Here is a 21,770-nt window from a genome sequence, read left to right as displayed (position 1 = left end):
TTATTTTAGAGGAGGTCCAGGAATTTGGGGAAAGCTTGTTTTGTGTTGCAAAACGACAAGCTCTGCTTGTGACCTGCGACCAGCACATGTCATAAGAAAACGACTAATGAGGGCAAGTGTGGAATCTTGGACTTGAAACTCTAGCCAGTTGCTTGCTTCGTTTCTGAGAAACTTTCACATGCTGTTTGAAGGGCCTGTTTGCCCGAGTTCAGACTTCGTACCCAGCCAGTCAGTATTAGGAATATGGTCAGCCTGCCAGACCCATGCATTTAATTGTCCCTGAAAGTCGACTGGTGGTTTTTCTCTTATCACTTTCCCATCTGTCAGGGCAGGTATCAAGGGAGGTGAAACTTGGGGCCCAGAGTGGTCTCAGAGAAAGGATCTGATCGGGTACAGAGTCTCTATTACCATCCTGGATTGAATGGCTTTAAAGCACAATGAGCGTGGGATACCGTGGGTGTCGGTTGTAGGTCTGCCCCTTGAAAAGGTGGATCTTTGGTGACAATGAAGATATGAGTTTTTGGAGGAAAAGGGATGTATATGAGGAGACCTTCAATGTCTGTGTGTTTTCTTGATCATCAGAGCCTGTGTTGCTTTAATGGGGACTCCTTCCCAAATGGGGACAGTCTCCTGACTAGCCTCTAAACTGCAAGTGAACATCTTTAAGGTGCCAGCTCAGTGTGCTGGTGTTTAGTTTGAGTGGGCTAGCTCTGCATGGATGCAGATATGGTTGCAAATGTTCATGTTTTCCCTTGCAGGTTAGCACCTAACTCTCAGTATTCCTCCCCAATGGATGCCCAAGGAGGAGGAGCTGGTGGCTTCCCCATCTTCCAGCTAGTGAAACTGATGTAGAGAAAGGAAAGGGCTTCTGCCAGGTTTAGGTGGAAGAAAGTGGGAAAGGACGCCAGCTCTCCCTCCTCTCCCAGTCTTGCTGCTCCAGAAGAGTGGTGCTGCAAGCTGACGGGATGTTTTCCCTTGTTCATGTGTGCAGCAGAGGTGGTAGCCAGATTCAGCTCTTCGAAAAGCCTTTCTTAACTGGCAGGTGGCTTCTTCACAATTGAATGTGACAACATGGAAACCGCCCATTTCTGTCTTTCTCTACTTCTCTCAGGCATTACAGAGCAGCAGAAAATGCTCGTGACCAGATCCAGCCAGTGAAGCAAGCCAGTGCAGGGGTAAGCTTGTGTTGTTTCTTATTTCCTTTTTAGGGAAAGCTGATTGACTGTTTTCAACCAGAAATACCTGCACTCTTCCTTGTATGCTGTTGAGTGAAGAATGTTCTCATGCCAGGTGTTATTCCCAGGGGAAGGGGGAGCATTCTTCAACAAATGGCACTTTCCCAGAGGTCTCGTGCTGTCATTTATTTTGTTTCTACGCCATTGTGAATATATGAAGAAAAAGCAGTATTTAGGAGGCATGACTTATCCCACTTCATCTGGGCAGCAGAAAACAGTCTAAAGAAGAATCTGGTCCCTTTGTGGACCATCATCTTTCGTCCAGATGAAGACATGGTCCCCTTGGCCCCTGGGGAAAATGAGGAAGAGGGTGATTTATCCGAGGTGCTCTGCACAAGTGAATCAGAAAGCAATAGATTTCCTCAAGGAAGGCTTCCCACAGGGGAAGTGCAGAAGAACAGCTTAGACTCTGCACCTTTCTGCAAGGTGTATACAATTGTCGGAGACTGATAGCACCCCCTCCGTTCTTTAGCTCTTTGCAGTTATCACTTCTGTTTCTCATTCCCCAGCAGAGCTGCCATTCCAGCTCTAGAAGTGGGGCTCAACATGCTTTCACTCAGGACAAGTTCTGTCCAGTTTCCCTTCACGCAGTGCTTGGATAGAGCAAAGAAATAGATAAGAACTCAGTTTTGCAAAGCCAAAAGCTTGGGCCAAATTGTTCCGTTCTTGCTCAGAAATGCAGCAGCTGCGGTCTCATCCTGGGCATCATCTTGTTCTGGTTCCAAGTGTGGTTAACATACTGCGCGTTGCCCACACAGGAGAGACAGTTTAGTACTCCTCCTCAGTGCATCATAGGGAGTGTGATCTCCTTGTAGTTCCATGCGCTTATTGGAGATTCACACTGCTCTCTGCTCATACGGGACACTTGAGGAACAATACTGCAACTCCAAAAGTGTCTGGCAGGTCCTGCCTCTGCCTCCTGCCTGCTGCACAGTGTAAGCCTTGGCAGGTAACTCAGTGTTCTCTCACGCGTCAGTTGTGGTGGCATTCGGGGAAAAAGCCAGAAGTGGCTGCCTTCGAAAAGACTGGAAGTATCAAGTAGGTGGGTGTGGGATATGAAGGTCCTGATGCCCCCAGAAAGAAGGAAATAGGAATTGAGAGCTAACAAAGGTGAATATGTTCCACCTAATTTCAGTTGTCAAGAGCGTCTAAAGCTTAGGTGTGAGCTTAATCTAAGCTGAGGTCTGAGCTGAGACCTAATCTCTGAATCAGGCAGCTAATTCCCCTGCACTAGGCCCCTGGCTGTACACAAGCTTTGAAGATTGTTGTCTGTTTTAAGCTTTGTTTTCTTAATCGTAGCATTGTAGACCAGGACTATGGCTGGGAAGTCAATGGTTGGAGCTTTGCTGTGGGAGCTAAGAAGATTGTTCCTACTTTCCATCAAGCTGGAGAGGAGTGGTGAACAGCCTCTCTGCGAAGGATAGTGCCATGTCATACCCAGCAGCACAGTTTCAAAGGTAGCTTCCCTTTGATGTTTTTCCCATCTGTGCAGGTATTGTACTTCTGCCAGCCCCAGGTCTCACTCGCCTGAGTGCTCCGGGGGCCTCACCTGCTCTACGACAAAGTCTGAGTTGTGTTTGGGGGCAAATCCTGGGGCTGTCATTGCTGGGCAGTATGATCTTAAAAACACTGTCCTCTCTCCTTTTATTTCCCCCAGCTCCAAGCCCAAAAACTAGACGTGCAGACTTGGGAGGCTTCTGGGCAACTGATAAATTGCTGGACCAGCCGTGCCACTTTACCAGCAGCTGTTTCTTTCTTCCTTTACAGGAATGATCTTCTCAATTTTGTAGATTCTGCTGTCTTCAGGGCTCATGTTTTGAAGTTCTTCAGGGTAAAATGTCTCCTTGATGGTTTTGTGACTGAGTCTATTAAACAGGACACGGGTATCTGACCCCTTCTCTCAGCTCCTACCATACAGCTCACAAGCTACATTTCCTTACTCCACCGTGTCCCTGCCCTTGCCTGCTAGCTGGGGAGGTGGCTCTGTGGGAGGAAGTTCATGTGTCTGTGGCAGAATCTGAAGCCCTCACAGCAAAGCATTTTCTCCAGCTCTCAAATCTTGTTTCTTTTTTTCTTTTTTTCTTCTTTTTTTTTTTTTTTTGGCAGGGAGGTGGAGGGTTTGGGCAGAAAAGGTGTTCTGTGTCCTTGGAAAAATGAAGACCCCAGGAAGAGGCTCTGCCTTGGCTAAACTGAGGTGTTTGAAGTGCAGAGAGCCACAGGTTGGAGTGCCCTTGCCATCCCTGAAGAGAATAAGTTGGTTTTGCAGTGGGATGCAATTCATCCTGAGGAAGATGCCTAGGAGGAGATTCAGTGCAGAGAGCTGGACACCTAACTGTGGGTGCTGGTGCGGAGGTACCTCCCCGTGAGCTGGGTAGTAATCTCTCCTGGAAATGTACTCAGTGCAGAGGAGTGGGGAGTAATTCCAGAGACCAGCCTTCCATTGCTTCAGCAGCTATCGAGTGCCATTTTACATTTCCTAGGATGTCCAACCTGTTATCTAGCTGTTGCAGCAGTGGTGAGTGGAAGTTCAGGGATAAGAGGAGCAGGAGTTGTGTAGTGTGGCTTGTGATTTATGCTGAAGAGGCAACAGTGGGACTTGGGGGCTGGGGATCAGTTTTTTGCTCTCGCATGGGGTTTCTGGTGAAGACGTTGGGCCCCAACAAATGGGGTCAGGTTTCAGGGGTGCTGCAGGCTAGGCCTGAGGAATATCAGGAAAGTTGAGGTTGCAGAGATTGTATGTCAGCACTGCGAGGCAGTGCTTGAGGATGGAGGATAATGTGGGGAGAGTTACACAGGGCTGGGGCAGCAGGGATGTGTCGACTGCACTGAAGCAGACCATTGAAACTCTGTGTGTCTGTGTGTGTCATTAATGGAAGAGTGGCCGCACATCAAAAGTGCTACTTGAGGGCAGAGCCGTTTGTCCCTTTCCTTTGTCTTCCTGCAAGCGATGCCTGTGATGCTTTGGTCTAATCAGTGCCTGGGGAGGGACATGGATTTCCGGCACCAGCTCCATCTCTAACAGCCCTCAGCAAGCCCCGTTAAACCTCCAAGACACTTTATTCCTGTGATTTCACTTCACACTGTGTGACTTTCCCCTGGGAGCTTGTAAGATTGTGGGAACCACAGTGAGCTTGTCATTGCCTCTAATCTGCAGGGTGGCTAGTAGGAGAACTTAAGAGTGTTGTTAAGTACAAAGTTTTTAATGAGCACGTGATGTAATCTGGTTTCATTTGTTTCTCATGTTTAAGCCTAACAAAGTTACACTAACGTATTTCAAATGAACTTCATGAATGTCCTTTTCCAGTGGCGATCTAGTGCTATCCCATGTAATATGCGTGGGACAGTGGGACGTCTGTTATGAAATGTAGCCTTCTAGGGTGCACTGATGTCCCAGAATTTCAGGCCTTCCTCTTCCTGCTGGTTCTAGTTGTCTGCATGATGATTCTCCTTGGGAATATCCACGTTTTTGTGCTGGTGACTGCGGAGCAGCATTCCTGTCCTTTCAATCCTGCCAGGGATAGGATGTGTTAGTATCCTATTCATGAGATTGGGAACCCCTTCTGCCACAGAAAGACTTTCTCAGCCATCTCCTTCCACCTCACTGTAGTAAAAATTTTCTGCAGCAGCCTGGTGACTGTGTATCTCTTACCAAAACCCAGCACCCTGACAAACCCTAGCAAAGGGTTTTCTGTCTTTTACACAGCCCTGCCTCTTCTAATCAAGATGCTCAGGTTGCCATTGGTAATCCCATCCCCAAATACTGTGTTTAGGCTAGCTGGGAAGCAGGTACATGAATTATATTCACAATTACAGCAGAAACAAATCAGTGCCAGGTGTGTCACAAGTGCTGGGCTCAGCACTGGGGAAGGAGCCTAGCGCAATCCCCCCATGTCCCTCTGAGGCCCACTGCCACCACGCAGGCAGCAGCACAGCCTTGGTGCCAGGGGCTGGGGGAGCACAGCCAGGCTTCTATGTGACACGGCCCTTGGGAGAAGGAGCAACCTGGAGTGTGCCAGTGCTGGGCCTGTCTCACTGCAGGCTGCATAGGGGCTAGTCCCTGCCCTCACAGTGCTTGCTTACCAGGGGACCTGTGTCGCCGGTAACTGCCAACCCTGGTCCATCCCTGTCCTGTGAGCAGTGTAGGGGATTAACAGGGCTTGGGAAAGGGACAGGAGTGTCTGGGAAGCTCTCACAGCCCTGTGTACACTTGATGGCTGCAATATGCAGGCTCTCACCTTCTTGGCTTCCTTGGTCAGGTAGTGACCTCTCAGTTTTCTCCTTTTTTCTTCTGGGCAGTAGCCCATTGCCCCAAAGGGAGCCCAAAGGAGGGAGGCTGCAAAAGCCTACAAGGACAACAGATGCCTTGGTTGTGGGGTTCCCCACCTCAGATGTGAGCTGGCTGGCACACGGGGCTGAAGACCACGCTGGCGCACAGCCTTTGTGGCCCAGCCTTTTCCCAGAGTGTCATGGGCCCCAGCTGAAAAGGCAGGCGCTCCTTTCGGGAAGGGCTGCATGCACCACACACCTGCCCCAAGCCTGAGGTGAAGGGGGCGTCTCAGTGAGGCGGTGGGGAAGTGGAGGAAGGATGGGTCTGCTTGGTGGGGCCGGGAGAGAAGCAAAGATGGTCTCCTCCTCTGCCCACGCCATGGCTGCTCCGATGAGCGTTTTCGGGGGCAGGAGCTCAACCTCACACTGTGCTCCCCCTGGAGCCCACCACCTATGCCCACGAGCACAGCCCCCGCCAACATCTGTGGTCTCAGCTGTGTGCTTAGCTGGTACCTGAGCACCGATGCCACTGCTTGCTGTGTCCTGCTCTGTGTGGGCGTCCGACAGGGCTCTCCTGGCCCTCTTCTGAGCCTGAAAAAGAAAAGGAATTATTTGCAGGGCAAGGGATGAAGCCAGCCCTAGTCCTGGAGAAGGGGTGAGGATCCCCCCTGCCCGGCCTACTCCTCCATGCAAGACTCTGGGGATCAATCGCATCAACAATCGCAATCGTGTTGGGTTGAAGGGAACCTCTTTCTCAGCTCCCAGTCTGTTGCTTCCAGAACTGCAGGCATCCAGCGGAACATGCCGCATACTGAGCCATGCTCAGCCTTGTCCTGTTTCTTGGTTAGCAAGGTCTAAAAAGGCCTAAGCCCAGATTTGGCCTATGGATGCTCAGAGGCTCCTTCTGGAAAGACCTCCCTGACCCTGACCAGGAGCAGTGCACAGCATCTTTCCTGGGAAATGCGAACAGATGCACATGCGAACAGATGCAATGCGAACAGATTTTGAGAGGGGATCTCATCAACGTGTACAAGTATCTGAAGGGGGAGTGTCAAGAGGATGAGGCCAGCCTCTTCTCCGTGGTGCCCAGCAACAGGACAAGAGGCAATGGGCAGAAACTGAACCACAGGAAGTTCCATCTGAACCTGAGAAAAAACTTCTTGACTGTGAGGGTGACAGAGCATTGGAACAGGTTGCCCAGAGAGGTGGTGGAGTCTCCTTCCCTGGAGATATTCAAAAGCCGTCTGGATGTGATCCTGGGCAATATGCTCTAGGTGACCCTGCTTGAGCAGGGAGGTTGGACTAGATGATCTCCAGAGGTCCCTTCCAACCTAAACGATTCTGTGATTCTGTGATTCTGTGATTCTGTGAACAGGCACTTTGCCATCCCTGCCCATCACATCTCACTGACTGGGCTACTGTTAAGGTGCTGTGAGTCCCGCAGAGCCTTCTGTGCCTCCAACACCCTGACACAGGCTCCTAGATGTCGGTGCAAGCACTAGCTCTGAGTCCCATCAGGCTGGAAGCATTGTGGGACCCGCTGTGCCTTGGTTGGGCGCCCCTTGTTCAGCTCCACCAGGAAAGAGGCCCTGGTGCCATTTCCTGGACCAGGAGTGGGGCAGAGCTGCCAGCATGCTGTGCTGCCCTGCCTGAAGGCCTCACCGGCTCTGTATCCTCCTCTGCAAACGGCCATCTACGCTGCTTCTGCCTAGGAAGCCTCCATGGCGTCCTCATGGCTGTACTGGCAGGTTGTCTGTGCACTGCCTGCAAAGAGAGGAAGGCCAAATTATCAGGGAGAATCACCAGCTGTCAAGGTGCTGTGGCCACCGCACAGCCTTATGGGCCTCCAGCACCCCCACACAGACTTCTACATGTCCCTGCACACACTGGCTCCGAGCCCCAGCACGCTGTCAATGTGCTGGCACCCTCTGCACCCAGCTTGGCCACCTCTCCTTCCGATCCACAGCAAAGGGGCCCTGCTCCCACTTCCTGCCACAGCAGTGGCATGCAGCTGCTACCACACTCTGCCACCCTGGCCCAAGCCCTCACCAGCTCTGCTCTCTCCTGGGCAGAAGGCCTTCCCGGGCGCTGCTTTTTCAGGACCCTCCGTGCTTTCTCCCTGGCCATGCTCGCAGCTTGCTTCTGCGCCACCTGCAAAGCCACCAAGGGCACATTGTCACCGAGCATCACCAGCAGAGCGAGGGCAAGGGGCTGCTGCATCCTCAGCACCACTGTGGGCACACGACCAGCCCCACACAGGAAGTGCCACACCTTCGGGACGGGCGCTTGCTGCTCAGGCTGCATGCCTTTTCCAGAGGCCTGCCCGTTTTCCCTGTGTGCCTGGAAAACATGCACGGAGGAACCCATGGCCACAACCTGGACAAGCTACGCGTGCACACAGAGCAGCACACACCTGAGCATGTGGGGGTTAGGAGCGGCACTTACGTCCTTGCTGCTGGGTACGGAGACCGGGACTGGAAGTGGGAGGCTTTCCAGGCTCTACAACAGAAGAAATTGGTGGCACAGGCACTCAGAAGGAGCCTTCTTTGGCCCTTTGGCAGGCAGCTCCCACGCACAACATGCCTAGCCCACCTCAAGGCACCCAAATCCTTAAGGCAAGAGTCACAAGCCAAGAGCCCAAGAGCCCCGACCCCTTTGCCCTGACTCCCACCACAAAGGGTTCCCACCCACGGCCCTGCTAGGCCCTCGCCTCGGGCCTCTGCCGCCTGCCTGCTCCCAAGTAGCCCCCCTGCAAAGCCTTACGAGCACAACAGATGCCTTGGCTGGCAGGGCTCCCTGCATCACAGGGCAGCTGGCGGGCAGCACACGGGGCTGAAGACCATGCTGGCGCACTGCCTTTGCGCCACCTTTCCCCAGAGTGCCTAATGCGGGCCCCAGCTGCACGTCCAGGCCCCAGCGGCAAAGGCAGCTGCTCCTTTCAGGAAGGCCTGCATGCACCACGTGCCTGCCCCAAGCCTGCGGCCAAGCTGCCGTCTCAGGGAGCCAGTGGGCAAGCGAGGGAATCATGGGTCTGCTTGGTGGAGCCGGGAGAGAAGCAAACATGGGCTCCTTCTCTGCCCACGCCAGGGCTGCTCTGCTCAGGAGCATTTTTGGGGGCAGCAGCTCAACCTCACATCACCCTCCCCCAGCAGACCACCACCTCTGCCCACCAACAGAGCCCCAACAAAGCCCTTCCTCACAACCTCTCGCGCCTCAGCTCGCTCCTTAGCTCATACCTGAGCACCGATGCCGCCGCTGCTGCTCGCCGCCTCCTGCTCTCTCCCGGGCTCCGAGGCGACCCTGCTGGCCCTCTCCACAGCCTGACAAAGCAAAGGAGGCCTTTGCAGCGCAACACAGCACGCCAGCCCTACTCCTGGCCAACGTGGTGCCAAGCAGCAACAGCGCCCCTCTGCTCAGCAGCCTCCCACCTCACCTCGCTCCCTTTCCAAGGGCCCACAAGTGAGCCCGCACCACAGCCAGCCCACCTCTCTGCTCCCACGCCAACTACAGCCTCTCTCTCTTCCCTTCCCTCCACACCAACTACGCAGCTTTTGCCCTGCACCTTCCCACCACAAGCAGGGTCTTCCCCACGGTGCCGAGCTCCCTGGCAGGTGCCAGGCACCTGGCGCTGCCACCGCCAGTGCCACCCCTGGCCCACCCATCGGGCCCACCTCCCCGCAACCCACTCGCCCTCCTCTCCCCACACACCCACACACCAGCCTCTCTCCCTCCTGCCTCCTCCCACCATGGCACCCATGCCCCCACCGACACTGCCGCTCCCTCCTCCTGCTGCCTGCCACCCACCACCACTTCCAGCACCGCCTGCTTGCCCACCGCACAACAACCCGCCCCAGTGCCCTTAGCAGCCCCCCGCCCCTACTCCTCCAGGCAACACCCCTCCTGGCCATCAAGCACTTCCAGGCACAAAGGGGCCATCGGCGGTGCTGCGCTCAAGGCAGCCCCGCTCTCACCTCCCAGCCTCTTCCCTCCACAACTCCACTAGCAACGACTTCACCAGCCTCAGACCACATTTGCCCTGCACATCCTCAGAAGCTCCTTCCTCAAAGACCTCCCGCACCCCCACCGCCAGCACTGCACACCAGCCTTGCTGGCAAACTCCAAGAGCCACTGCCCCATCCTTGCCTGGCCCGGCCCGGCCCACTGCTGGCGCACAGCCGCCAAGGTGCTGTGGCCACTGCAGAATCTTTTGTGCCTCCAACACCCACCCTCACACGGCCTTCTCCGTGGCCGCTCAGATGCTAGCTCCGAGCCCCATCACGCTGCCGGTGCTGTGGGGCACCCACTGGGCCTGCCTTGGGTGCCCCTCCTTCAGAGCCACCACCAAAGGGGCCCCCGGGCCATTTCCTGACACAGCACTGGCACACAGCTGCCACCACACTGCCCTGCCCTGGCCCCAGCCCTCACCAGCTCTGGTGGCTCCGCGCCAGGAGGCTTTCCCCGCCGCTGCGCCCTCAGGAACCGCCGCGGTTTCTCTCTGGCCGTGCTCACAGCTGCTCTGGCGGCCACCTGCAAAGACACCAAGGCCACATTGTCACCGAGCATCACCCACGCAGGGACAGCAAGCTGCTGCTACATCCCCAGCACCACTGTGGCCTCGGCACAAGCCCCGCACAGCGGACGCACCTTCGCCACGCGCACTTGCTGATCAGGCTGCATGCGGGGCCCCTCCCTACCTGCCTACACCTCATGCTGCTCGGGCCAACGGGCTCCCACCACGGCCACCCAACACAGCCGCCCTCCTACGCTCACCACCATGCCCACCTCTCCCCACACACACACCCTTTCCCAACAATTCTCAGCAAACCTCCTCTTCCCCTACCCGCTCCAACACTCCCACCTGCCCACCACCAACTCCTCCTCGCCCACTTGCCGCCACCCACCACAACACGGCCCTGCTCCCACCTCCACCCGCCCAGCCTCACCCTCCAAACGCCTCACACCCCGCAGCACCAACAGCCTCGCCACATCACCCCCAAACACAGCCCTTCCCCACGCCCATGCAGCACTCGCCCACCGCCGCCTCTACTCTTGCCTCCTACCCTCCCTCTAACACGCACACCAGCCGCACAGCCTGCACTTTTCACCCTCTTTTCAACAGGCCTCTTTTTTCTGTGGGCCTAGAAAACCTGCACCGAGCAAGCCGTGGGCACACCCTGGACAAGCTCCGAGTGCACAGACAGCAGCACCCGGCTGAGCATATGGGGCTTAGGAGTGGCACTTACGTCCTTGCTGCTGGGTGCGGAGACTGGGAGCAGTGGTGGGACAGTTTCCAGGCTCTACAAGAGAAGAAATTGGTGGCACAGGCACTCAGAAGGAGCCTCCTTTGCCCCTTTGGCAGGCAGCTCCCACGCACAACATGCCTAGCCCACCTCAAGGCACCCAAATCCTTCAGGCAAGAGTCACAAGCCAAGAGCCCAAGAGCCCCGACTCCTTTGCCCTGAGTGCCACCACAAAGGGTTCCCACCCACGGCCCTGCTTGGCCCTCGCGTCAAGACCTCTGCTGCCTGCCTGCCCCCAAGTAGCCCCCCTGCAAAGCCTTACGAGCACAACAGATGCCTTGCCTGGAAGGGCTCCCTGCATCACAGGGCAGCTGCCTGGCAGCACGCGGGGCTGAAGACCATGCTGGCGCACAGCCTTTGTGCCCCCTTTCCCCAGAGTGGCATGGGGGAGATGCAGGTCCAGGGCCCAGCTGCAAAGGCAGCTGCTCCTTTCGGGAAGGCCTGCGTGCACCACACGCCTGCCAGGCATCTCGCTGAGGCACTGAGGCAGCGGGCAAGGGGAGGAAGGATGGGGCTGCTTGGTGGAGCCGAGAGAGAAGTAAACATGGGCTCCTTCTCTGCCCACACCATGGCTGCTCTGATGAGCATTTCCTGGGGCAGGAGCTCAACCTCACACTGCGCTCCCCCAGCAGACCACCGCCTCTGCCCAGTAGCCCGAGCCCCAACAAAGCCCCAACAAAGCCCCTCCTCACAACCTCTCGCGCCTCAGCTCTCTCCTTAGCTCATACCTGAGCACCGATGCTGCTGCTCGCCGCCTCCTGCTCTCTCCGTGTCTCCGAGGCGGCCCTGCTGGCCCTCTCCACAGCCTGACAAAGCAAAGGAGGCCTTTGCAGCGCAACGCAGCACGCCAGCCCTACTCCTGGCCAACGTGGTGCCAAGCAGCAACAGCGCCCCTCTGCTCAGCAGCCTCCCACCTCGCCTCACTCCCTTTGCAAGGGCCCACAAGTGAGCACGCACCACAGCCAGCCCACCTCTCCGCTCCCACGCCAACTACAGCCTCTCTCTCTTCCCTTCCCTCCACACCAACTTGGCAGCTTTTGCCCTGCACCCCCACCGCAAGCAGTGTCTTCCCCACGGTGCCTCCCAAACCCCCACAGGTGCTTCAAAATACCACTACAGACACTAGCTCCGAGCCCCATCAGCCTGGTGCTGTGGGGGCACCCAATGGGCCTGCCTTGGCCACCCCTCCTTCAGAGCCACCACCAAAGGGGCCCCGGGGCCATTTCCTGACACAGCACTGGCACACAGCTGCCACCACACTGCCCTGCCCTGGCCCAAGCCCTCACCAGCTCTGGTGGCTCCACGCCAGGAGACCTTGCCTGCCGCTGCGCCCTCAGGAACCGCCGCGGTTTCTCCCTGGCCGTGCTCGCAGCTGCTCTGGCGACCACCTGCAAAGCCACCAAGGCCACATTGTCACCAAGCATCACCCACGGAGGGAGCGGAAGGTGCTGCTGCATCCCCAGCACCACTGCTGCCACACGACAAGCCCCGCACAGCGCACCGACGTTCGCCACGCGCACTTGCTGATCAGGCTGCATGCGGGGCCCCTCCCTACCTGCCTACGCCTCATGCGGCTCGGGCCAACGGGGTTCCACCACGGCCACCCAACACAGCCGCCCTCCTACACTCACCACCATGACCACCTCTCCCCACACACACACCCTTTCCCAACAACTCTCAGCAAACCTCCTCTTCCCCTACCCGCTCCAACACTCCCACCCGCCCACCACCAACTCCTCCTCGCCCACTTGCCGCCACCCACCACAACACGGCCCTGCTCCCACCTCCACCCGCCCAGCCTCACCCTCCAAACGCCTCACACCCCACAGCACCAGGCGCCTGGCCACCTCACCCCCAAACACAGCCCTTCCCCACGCCCATGCAGCACTCGCCCACCGCCACCTCTACCATTGCCTCTTGCCCGCCCTCTCACAGCCACACCAGCTGCACAGCCTGCACTTTTCACCCTCTTTTCATCAGGCCTCTTTTTTCTGTGCGGCTACAAACCCTGCTCCAAGGAACCCATGGCCACAACCTGGACAAGCTACACATGCACACAGAGCAGCACATGCCTGAGCATGTGGGGGGCTAGGAGCGGCACTTACATCCTTTCTGCTGGGTGCGGAGACCGGGACCGCCATTGGGATGCTCTCCAGGCTCTACAAGAGAAGAAATTGGTGGCACAGGCACTCAGAAGGAGCCTCCTTTGGCCCTTTGGGGGCACATTGCCAGGCAGCTCCCGCGCACAACATGCCTAGCCCACCTCCAGGCACCCAAATCCTTAAGGCAAGAGTCACAAGCCAAGAGCCCAAGAGCCCCGACCCCTTTGCCCTGACTCCCACCACAAAGGGCTCCCACCCACCGCCCTGCTAGGCCCTCGCCTCGGGCCTCTGCCGCCTGCCTGCCCCCAAGTAGCCCCCCTGCAAAGCCTTGTGAGCACAACAGACGCCTTGCCTGAGGGGCTCCCTGCATCACAGGGCAGCTGGCGGGCAGCACGCGGGGCTGAAGACCATGCTGGCGCACTGCCTTTGCGCCACCTTTCCCCAGAGTGTAATGGGGGCCCCAGCTGCATTGCCAGCTGCAAAGACAACTGCTCCTTTCAGGAAGGCCTGCATGCACCACACGCCTGCCCCAAGCCTGCAGCCAAGCTGCCGTCCCGGGGAGCCAGTGGCCAAGCGGGGGAATCATGGGTCTGTTTGGTGGAGCCGGGAGAGAAGCAAACATGGGCTCCTTCTCTGCCCATGCCAGGGCTGCTCTGCTCAGGAGCATTTTCGGGGAAAGTAGCTCAACTTCACACCACCCTCCCGCAGCAGACCACCACCTCTGCCCACCACCAGAGCCCCGACAAAGCCCTTCCTCACAACCTCTCGCTTCTCAGCTTGCTCCTTAGCTGATACCTGAGCACCGATGCCGCCGCTGCTGCTCGCCGCCTCCTGCTCTTTTGCGGGGTCCGAGGCAGCTGTGCTGGCCCTCTCCACAGCCTGACAAAGCAAAGGAGGCCTTTGCAGCGCAACACAGCACGCCAGCCCTACTCCTGGCCCACGTGGTGCCAAGCAGCAACAGCGCCCCTCTGCTCAGCAGCCTCCCACCTCGCCTCACTCCCTTTCCAAGGGCCCACAAGTGAGCCCGCACCACAGCCAGCCCACCTCTCTGCTCACACGCCAACTACAGCCTCTCTATCTTCCCTTCCCTCCACACCAACTTGGCAGCTTTTGCCCTGCACCTTCCCACCACAAGCAGTGTCTTCCCCGCGGTGCCGAGCTCCCTGGCAGGAGCCAGGCACCTGGCGCTGCCACCGCCAGTGCCACCCCTGGCCCACCCATCGGGCCCACCTCCCCGCAACCCACTCGCCCTCCTCTCCCCACACACCCACACACCAGCCTCTCTCCCTCCTGCCTCCTCCCACCATGGCACCCATGCCCCCACCGACACTGCCGCTCCCTCCTCCTGCTGCCTGCCACCCACCACCACTTCCAGCACCGCCTGCTTGCCCACCGCACAACAACCCGCCCCAGTGCCCTTAGCAGCCCCCCGCCCCTACTCCTCCAGGCAACACCCCTCCTGGCCATCAAGCACTTCCAGGCACAAAGGGGCCATCGGCGGTGCTGCGCTCAAGGCAGCCCCGCTCTCACCTCCCAGCCTCTTCCCTCCACAACTCCACTAGCAACGTCTTCACCAGCCTCAGACCACATTTGCCCTGCACATCCTCAGAAGCTCCTTCCTCAAAGACCTCCCGCACCCCCACCGCCAGCACTGCACACCAGCCTTGCTGGCAAACTCCAAGAGCCACTGCCCCATCCTCGCCTGGCCCGGCCCGGCCCACTGCTGGCACACAGCTGCCAAGGTGCTGTGGCCACTGCAGAGCCTTTTCTGCCTCCAACACCCACCTTCACACGGGCTTCTCCATGGCCGCTCAGACGCTAGCTCCGAGCCCCAGCACGCTGCCGGTGCGGGGGCACCCACTGGGCCTGCCTTGGGTGCCCCGCCTTCAGAGCCACCACCAAAGGGGCCCCCAGGCCATTTCCTGACACAGCACTGGCACACAGCTGCCACCACACTGCCCTGCCCTGGCCCCAGCCCTCACCAGCTCTGGTGGCTCCGCGCCAGGAGGCTTTCCCCGCCGCTGTGCCCTCAGGAACCGCCGCGGTTTCTCTCTGGCCGTGCTCACAGCTGCTCTGGCGGCCACCTGCAAAGCCACCAAGGCCACATTGTCACCGAGCATCACCCACGCAGGGACGGCAAGCTGCTGCTACATCCTCAGCACCACTGTGGCCTCGGCACAAGCCCCGCACAGCGGACGCACCTTCGCCACGCGCACTTGCTGATCAGGCTGCATGCGGGGCCCCTCCCTACCTGCCTACACCTCATGCTGCTCGGGCCAACGGGCTCCCACCACGGCCACCCAACACAGCCGCCCTCCTACGCTCACCACCATGACCACCTCTCCCCACACACACACCCTTTCCCAACAATTCTCAGCAAACCTCCTCTTCCCCTACCCGCTCCAACACTCCCACCCGCCCAACACCAACTCCTCCTCGCCCACTTGCCACCAACCACCACAACACGGCCCTGCTCCCACCTCCACCCGCCCAGCTTCACCCTCCAAACGCCTCACACCCCGCAGCACCAACACAGCCCTTCCCCACGGCCATGCAGCACTCGCCCACCGCCGCCTCTAGCATTGCCTCCTGCCCGCCCTCTCACAGCCACACCAGCTGCACAGCCTGCACTTTTCACCCTCTTTTCAACAGGCCTTTTTTCTAACGTGGCCTAGAAAGCCTGCACCAAGAAACCCAGCTGCGCAACCTGGCCGAGCTGGCAGCACCTGGGTGAGCATGTGGGGGGCTCGGAGTGGTGCTTACGTTGTTGCTGCTGGGTGCAGAGGCTGCCATCCCGGCTGGCGTGCTCTCCAGGTTCTACAACAGAAGACATTGGTGGTCCAGGCACTCAGAAGGAGCCTTCCTCAGCCCTTTGGGAGACTGGCAGGCAGCTCCCACGCACAACATGCCTAGCCCATGCAAAGGCACCGTAATCCTTCAGGCAGCAATCCCAAGCAAAGAGCCCAAGAGCCCCGGCTCCTTCCAGCTGAGTCCTACCACAAAGGGCTCCCACCCACCTCCCTGCTTGGCCCTCGCCTCAGGCCTCTGCCGCCAGCCTGCTCCCAAGTAGCCTGCCTCTAAAGCCTTACGAGCACAACAGGCGCCTTGGCGGTGGGGCTCCCCGCCTTCTGAGCTCAGCTGCCTGGCACGCGGGGCTGAAGACCACGCTGGCGCACGGCCTTTGCGCCACCTTTTCCCGGAGTGTAATGGGGGCCCCAGCTGCACGGCCAGGCCCCCGCTGCAAAGGCAGCTGCTCCTTTCGGGAAGGCCTGCATGCACCATGCGCCTGCCCCAAGCCTGGGGCCAAGCTGCCGTCTCGGGGAACCAGTGCCCAAGCAGGGGAATCATGGGTCTGCTTGGTGGAGCCGGGAGAGAAGTAAACATGGGCTCCTTCTCTGCCCACGCCAGGACTGCTCTGCTCAGGAGCGTTTTTGGGGGCAGCAGCTCAACCTCACATCACCCTCCCCCAGCAGACCACCACCTCTGCCCATCACCAGAGCCCCGACAAAGCCCTTCCTCACAACCTCTCACGCCTCAGCTCCCTCCTTAGCTCATACCTGAGCACCAATGCCGCTGCTGCTGCTCGCCGCCTCCTGCTCTCTCCCGGGCTCCGAGGCAGCCCTGCTGGCCCTCTCCACAGCCTGACAAAGCAAAGGAGGCCTTTGCAGCGCAACACAGCACGCCAGCCCTACTCCTGGCCCACGTGGTGCCAAGCAGCAACAGCGCCCCTCTGCTTAGCAGCCTCCCACCTCGCCTCACTCCCTTTGCAAGGGCCCACAAGGGAGCCCGCACCACAGCCAGCCCACCCCTCTGCTCCCACGCCAACTACAGCCTCTCTCTCTTCCCTTCCCTCCACACCAACTACGCAGCTTTTGCCCTGCACCTTCCCACCACAAGCAGTGTCTTCCCCGCGGTGCCGAGCGCCCTCGCAGGTGCCAGGCACCTGGTGCTGCCACGGCCACTGCCACCCCTGGCCCACCCATCGGGCCCACCTCCCCGCAACCCCCTCACCCTCCTCTCCCCACACACCCACACACCAGCCTCACTCCCGCCTCCCTCCTCCCACCATGGCTCCCATGCCCCCACCGACACTGCCGCTCCCTCCTCCTGCTGCCTGCCACCCACCAACACTTCCAGCACCGCCTGCTTGCCCACCGCACAACAACCCGCCCCAGTGCCCTTAGCAGCCCCCCGCCACGACTCCTCCAGGTGACACCCCTCCTGGCCATCAAGCACATCAAGGGGCAAACGGGTGGTCGGCAGTGTTGCGCTCAAGGCAGCCCCGCTCTCACCTTCCCTGCCTCTTCCCTCCACAAATGCACTATGAGGTCTTGAGGCCGTCTCAGCCCACATTTGCCCTATGCCTACTCACAGGCTCCTTCCTCAAAGACCTCCTGCACCCCCACCACCAGCACTGCACACCAGCCTTCCTGGCAAACTCCTACAGCCGCTGCCCCATCCTTGCCTCTCCCAGCCCCTCCCACTGCCGCGGCACAGCCCTCAAGGTGCTGTGGCCACCGCACAGCCTTCTGGGCCTCCAGCACCCCCACATGGCCTTCTACATCTCCCTGCACACACTAGCTCCGAGCCCCAGCACGCTGCCAATGTGCTGGCACCCTCTGCACCCAGCTTGGCCACCTCTCTTTCAGATCCACAGCAAAGGGGCCCTGCTCCCACCTCCTGCCACAGCAGGGGCACACAGCTGCCACCACACTCTGCCGCCCTGGCCCCAGCCCTCACCAGCTCTGGAGGCTCCACAGCAGAAGGCCTTCCCAGGCGCTGCTTTCTCAGCAGCCTCCGCGCTTTCTCCCTCACCAGGCTCCCAGCTTGCTTCTGCACCACCTGCCAAGGCACCAAGGGCACATTGTCACCGAGCATCACCAGCAGAGCGAGGGCAAGGGGCTGCTGCATCCCCAGCACCGCTGCCGCCACACGACCAGCCCCACACAGGACATGGACCTTCGGGACAGGCGCTTGCTGCTCAGGTTGCATGCCTTTTCCAGAGGCCTGCCTGTTTTTCCTGTGTACCTAGAAAACCTGCACCGAGGAACCCACGGGCACAACCTGGCCAAGCTACGCGTGCACACAGAGCAGCACCAGGGTGAGCATGTGGGGGTTAGGAGTGGCGCTTACGTCGTTGTTGCTGGGTGCGGAGACCGGCATTGGAGGTGGGACAGTTTCCATGCTCTACAAGAGAAGAAATTGGTGGGACAGCCACTCAGAAGGAGCCTCCTTTGGCCCTTTGGGGGCACATTGGCACGCAGCTCCCATGCACAACAGGCCTCAAGGCACCCAATTCCTTCAGGCAAGAGTCACAAGCCAAGAGCTCAAGAGCCCCGACTCCTTTGCCCTGACTCCCACCACAAAGGGTTCCCACCCACCACCCTGCTTGGCCCTCGCCTCGGGCCTCTGCCGCCTGCCTGCCCCCAAGTAGCCCCCCTGCAAAGCCTTGCGAGCACAACAGACGCCTTGCCTGAGGGGCTCCCTGCATCACAGGGCAGCTGGCTGGCAGCACGCGGGGCTGAAGACCATGCTGGCGCACTGCCTTTGTGCCACCTTTCCCCAGAGGGCCTAATGGGGGCCCCAGCTGCACGGCCAGGCCCCAGCGGCAAAGGCAGCTGCTCCTTTCGGGAAGGCCTGCATGCACCACACGCCTGCCCCAAGCCTGCAGCCAAGCTGCCGTCTCGGGGAGCCAGTGGCCAAGCGGGGGAATCATGGGTCTGCTTGGTGGAGCCGGGAGAGAAGCAAACATGGGCTCCTTCTCTGCCCACGCCAGGGCTCCTCAGCTCAGGAGCATTTTTGGGGGCAGCAGCTCAACTTCACACCGCCCTCCCCCAGCAGACCACCACCTCTGCCCACCAACAGAGCCCCAACAAAGCCCTTCCTCACAACCTCTCGCGCCTCAGCTCCCTCCTTAGCTCATACCTGAGCACCGATGCCGCCGCTGCTGCTCGCCGCCTCCTGCTCTCTCCCGGGCTCCGAGGCGGCCCTGCTGGCCCTCTCCACAGCCTGACAAAGCAAAGGAGGCCTTTGCAGCGCAACGCAGCACGCCAGCCCTACTCCTGGCCCACGTGGTGCCAAGCAGCAACAGCGCCCCTCTGCTCAGCAGCCTCCCACCTCGCCTCACTCCCTTTCCAAGGGCCCACAAGGGAGCACGCACCACAGCCAGCCCACCTCTCTGCTCCCATGCCAACTACAGCCTCTCTCTCTTCCCTTCACTCCACACCAACTTGGCAGCTTTTGCCCTGCACCTTCCCACCACAAGCAGTGTCTTCCCCGTGGTGCCAAGCACCCTCGCAGGTGCCAGGCACCTGGCGCTGCCACGGCCACTGCCACCCCTGGCCCACCCATCGGGCACACCTCCCCGCAACCCACTCGCCCTCCTCTCCCCACACACCCATACACCAGCCTCGCTCCCGCCTGCCTCCTCCCACCATGGCACCCATGCCCCCGCCAACACTGCCGCTCCCTCCTCCTGCTGCCTGCCACCCACCACCACTTCTAGCACCGCCTGCTTGCCCACCGCACAACGACCCGCCCCAGTGCCCTTAGCAGCCCCCCCGCCCCTACTCCTCCAGGCAACACCCCTCCTGGCCATCAAGCGCTTCCAGGGACAAAGGGGCCATCGGAGGTGCCGCGCTCAAGGCAGCCCCGCTCTCACCTCCCAGCCTCTTCCCTCCACAACTCCACTAGCAACGACTTCACCAGCCTCAGACCACATTTGCCCTACGCATGCTCAGAAGCTCCTTCCTCAAAGACCTCCCGCACCCCCACCGCCAGCACTGCACACCAGCCTTGCTGGCAAACTCCAAGAGCCACTACCCCATCCTTGCCTGGCCCGGCCCAGCCCACTGCTGGCGCACAGCCGCCAACATGCTGTGGCCACCGCAGAGCCTTTTGTGCCTCCAACACCCACCCTCACACGGCCTTCTCCATGGCCGCTCAGACGCTAGCTCCGAGCCCCAGCACGCTGCCAGTGCGGGGGCACCCACTGGGCCTGCCTTGGGCGCCCCGCCTTCAGAGCCACCACCAAAGGGGCCCCCAGGCCATTTCCTGACACAGCACTGGCACACAGCTGCCACCACACTGCCCTGCCCTGGCCCAAGCCCTCACCAGCTCTGGTGGCTCCACGCCAGGAGGCTTTCCCCGCCGCTGCGCCCTCAGGAACCGCCGCGGTTTCTCCCTGGCCGTGCTCGCAGCTGCTCTGACGGCCACCTGCAAAGCCACCAAGGGCACATTGTCACCGAGCATCACCCACGCAGGGACGGCAAGCTGCTGCTACATCCCCAGCACCACTGTGGCCTCGGCACAAGCCCCGCACAGCGGACGCACCTTCGCCACAGGCAGATGCTGATCAGGCTGCATGCGTGGCCCCTCCCTACCTGCCTACACCTCATGCTGCTCGGGCCAACGGGCTCCCACCACGGCCACCCAACACAGCCGCCCTCCTACGCTCACCACCATGACCACCTCTCCCCACACACACACCCTTTCCCAACAACTCTCAGCAAACCTCCTCTTCCCCAACCCGCTCCAACACTCCCACCTGCCCAACACCAACTCCTCCTCGCCCACTTGCCGCCACCCACCACAACACAGCCCTGCTCCCACCTCCACCCGCCCAGCCTCACCCTCCAAACGCCTCACACCCCACAGCACCAACGGCCTCGCCACATCACCCCCAAACACAACCCTTCCCCACGCCCATGCAGCACTCGCCCACCGCCGCCTCTACTCTTGCCTCCTACCCTCCCTCTAACACGCGCACCAGCTGCACAGCCTGCACTTTTCGCCCTCTTTTCAACAGGCCTCTTTTTTCTGTGGGCCTAGAAAACCTGCACCGAGGAACCCACGGGCACAACCTGCACAAGCTACGCGTGCACACAGAGCAGCACACGGCTGAGCATGTGGGGGTTAGGAGTCGCGCTTACGTCGTTGTTGCTGGGTGCGGAGACCGGGATTGGAGGTGGGACAGTTTCCAGGCTCTACAAGAGAAGAAATTGGTGGCACAGGCACTCAGGAGGAGCCTCCTTTGGCCCTTTGGGGGCACATTGGCACGCAGCTCCCATGCACAACAGGCCTCAAGGCACCCAAATCCTTCAGGCAAGAGTCACAAGCCAAGAGCCCAAGAGCCCCGACTCCTTTGCCCTGACTCCCACCACAAAGGGTTCCCACCCACCACCCTGCTTGGCCCTCGCCTTGGGCCTCTGCCGCCTGCCTGCCCCCAAGTAGCCCCCCTGCAAAGCCTTGTGAGCACAACAGACGCCTTGCCTGAGGGGCTCCCTGCATCACAGGGCAGCTGGCGGGCAGCACGCGGGGCTGAAGACCATGCTGGCGCACTGCCTTTGCGCCACCTTTCCCCAGAGTGTAATGGGGGCCCCAGCTGCACGGCCAGGCCCCAGCGGCAAAGGCAGCTGCTCCTTTCAGGAAGGCCTGCATGCACCACATGCCTGCCCCAAGCCTGCAGCCAAGCTGCCGTCTCGGGGAGCCAGTGGCCAAGCGGGGGAATCATGGGCCTGCTTGGTGGAGCCGGGAGAGAAGCAAAGATGGTTTCCTTCTCTGCCCACGCCAGGGCTGCTGGGCTCAGGAGCATTTTCGGGGGCAGCAGCTCAACTTCACACCGCCCTCCCCCAGCAGACCACCACCTCTGCCCACCAACAGAGCCCCAACAAAGCCCTTCCTCACAACCTCTCGCGCCTCAGCTCGCTCCTTAGCTCATACCTGAGCACCGATGCCGCCGCTGCTGCTCGCCGCCTCCTGCTGTCTCCCGGGCTCCGAGGCAGCCCTGCTGGCCCTCTCCACAGCCTGACAAAGCAAAGGAGGCCTTTGCAGCGCAACACAGCACGCCAGCCCTACTCCTGGCCCAC

At 59.9% G+C, this 21,770-nt stretch overlaps 2 long non-coding RNA genes across 2 annotated transcripts; one reads left to right on the top strand and one right to left on the bottom strand.

Annotated features, from left to right (window-relative positions):
* The first annotated feature begins 958 nt into the window (after positions 1 to 958).
* On the top strand, positions 959 to 3,581 carry LOC138063485 (uncharacterized). The gene is made up of 4 exons (XR_011137061.1): positions 959 to 1,175; positions 2,535 to 2,692; positions 3,003 to 3,066; positions 3,342 to 3,581. It is a non-coding gene; the product is annotated as an uncharacterized lncRNA (long non-coding RNA).
* A 1,038-nt stretch (positions 3,582 to 4,619) lies between these two features.
* Positions 4,620 to 7,627, bottom strand: LOC138063492 (uncharacterized). Its single transcript, XR_011137070.1, has 4 exons — positions 7,551 to 7,627; positions 7,164 to 7,265; positions 6,015 to 6,092; positions 4,620 to 4,743 (listed from the first exon to the last, which is right to left on the bottom strand). It is a non-coding gene; the product is annotated as an uncharacterized lncRNA (long non-coding RNA).
* Between the last annotated feature and the right edge of the window lie 14,143 nt (positions 7,628 to 21,770).

This window comes from Struthio camelus, chromosome 32 (genome assembly GCF_040807025.1).
Source record: "Struthio camelus isolate bStrCam1 chromosome 32, bStrCam1.hap1, whole genome shotgun sequence".
NCBI lineage: Eukaryota > Metazoa > Chordata > Aves > Struthioniformes > Struthionidae > Struthio > Struthio camelus.
The sequence above is the reverse complement of the archived record's forward strand: the minus strand, read 5'-3'. Positions and strand labels throughout refer to the sequence as shown.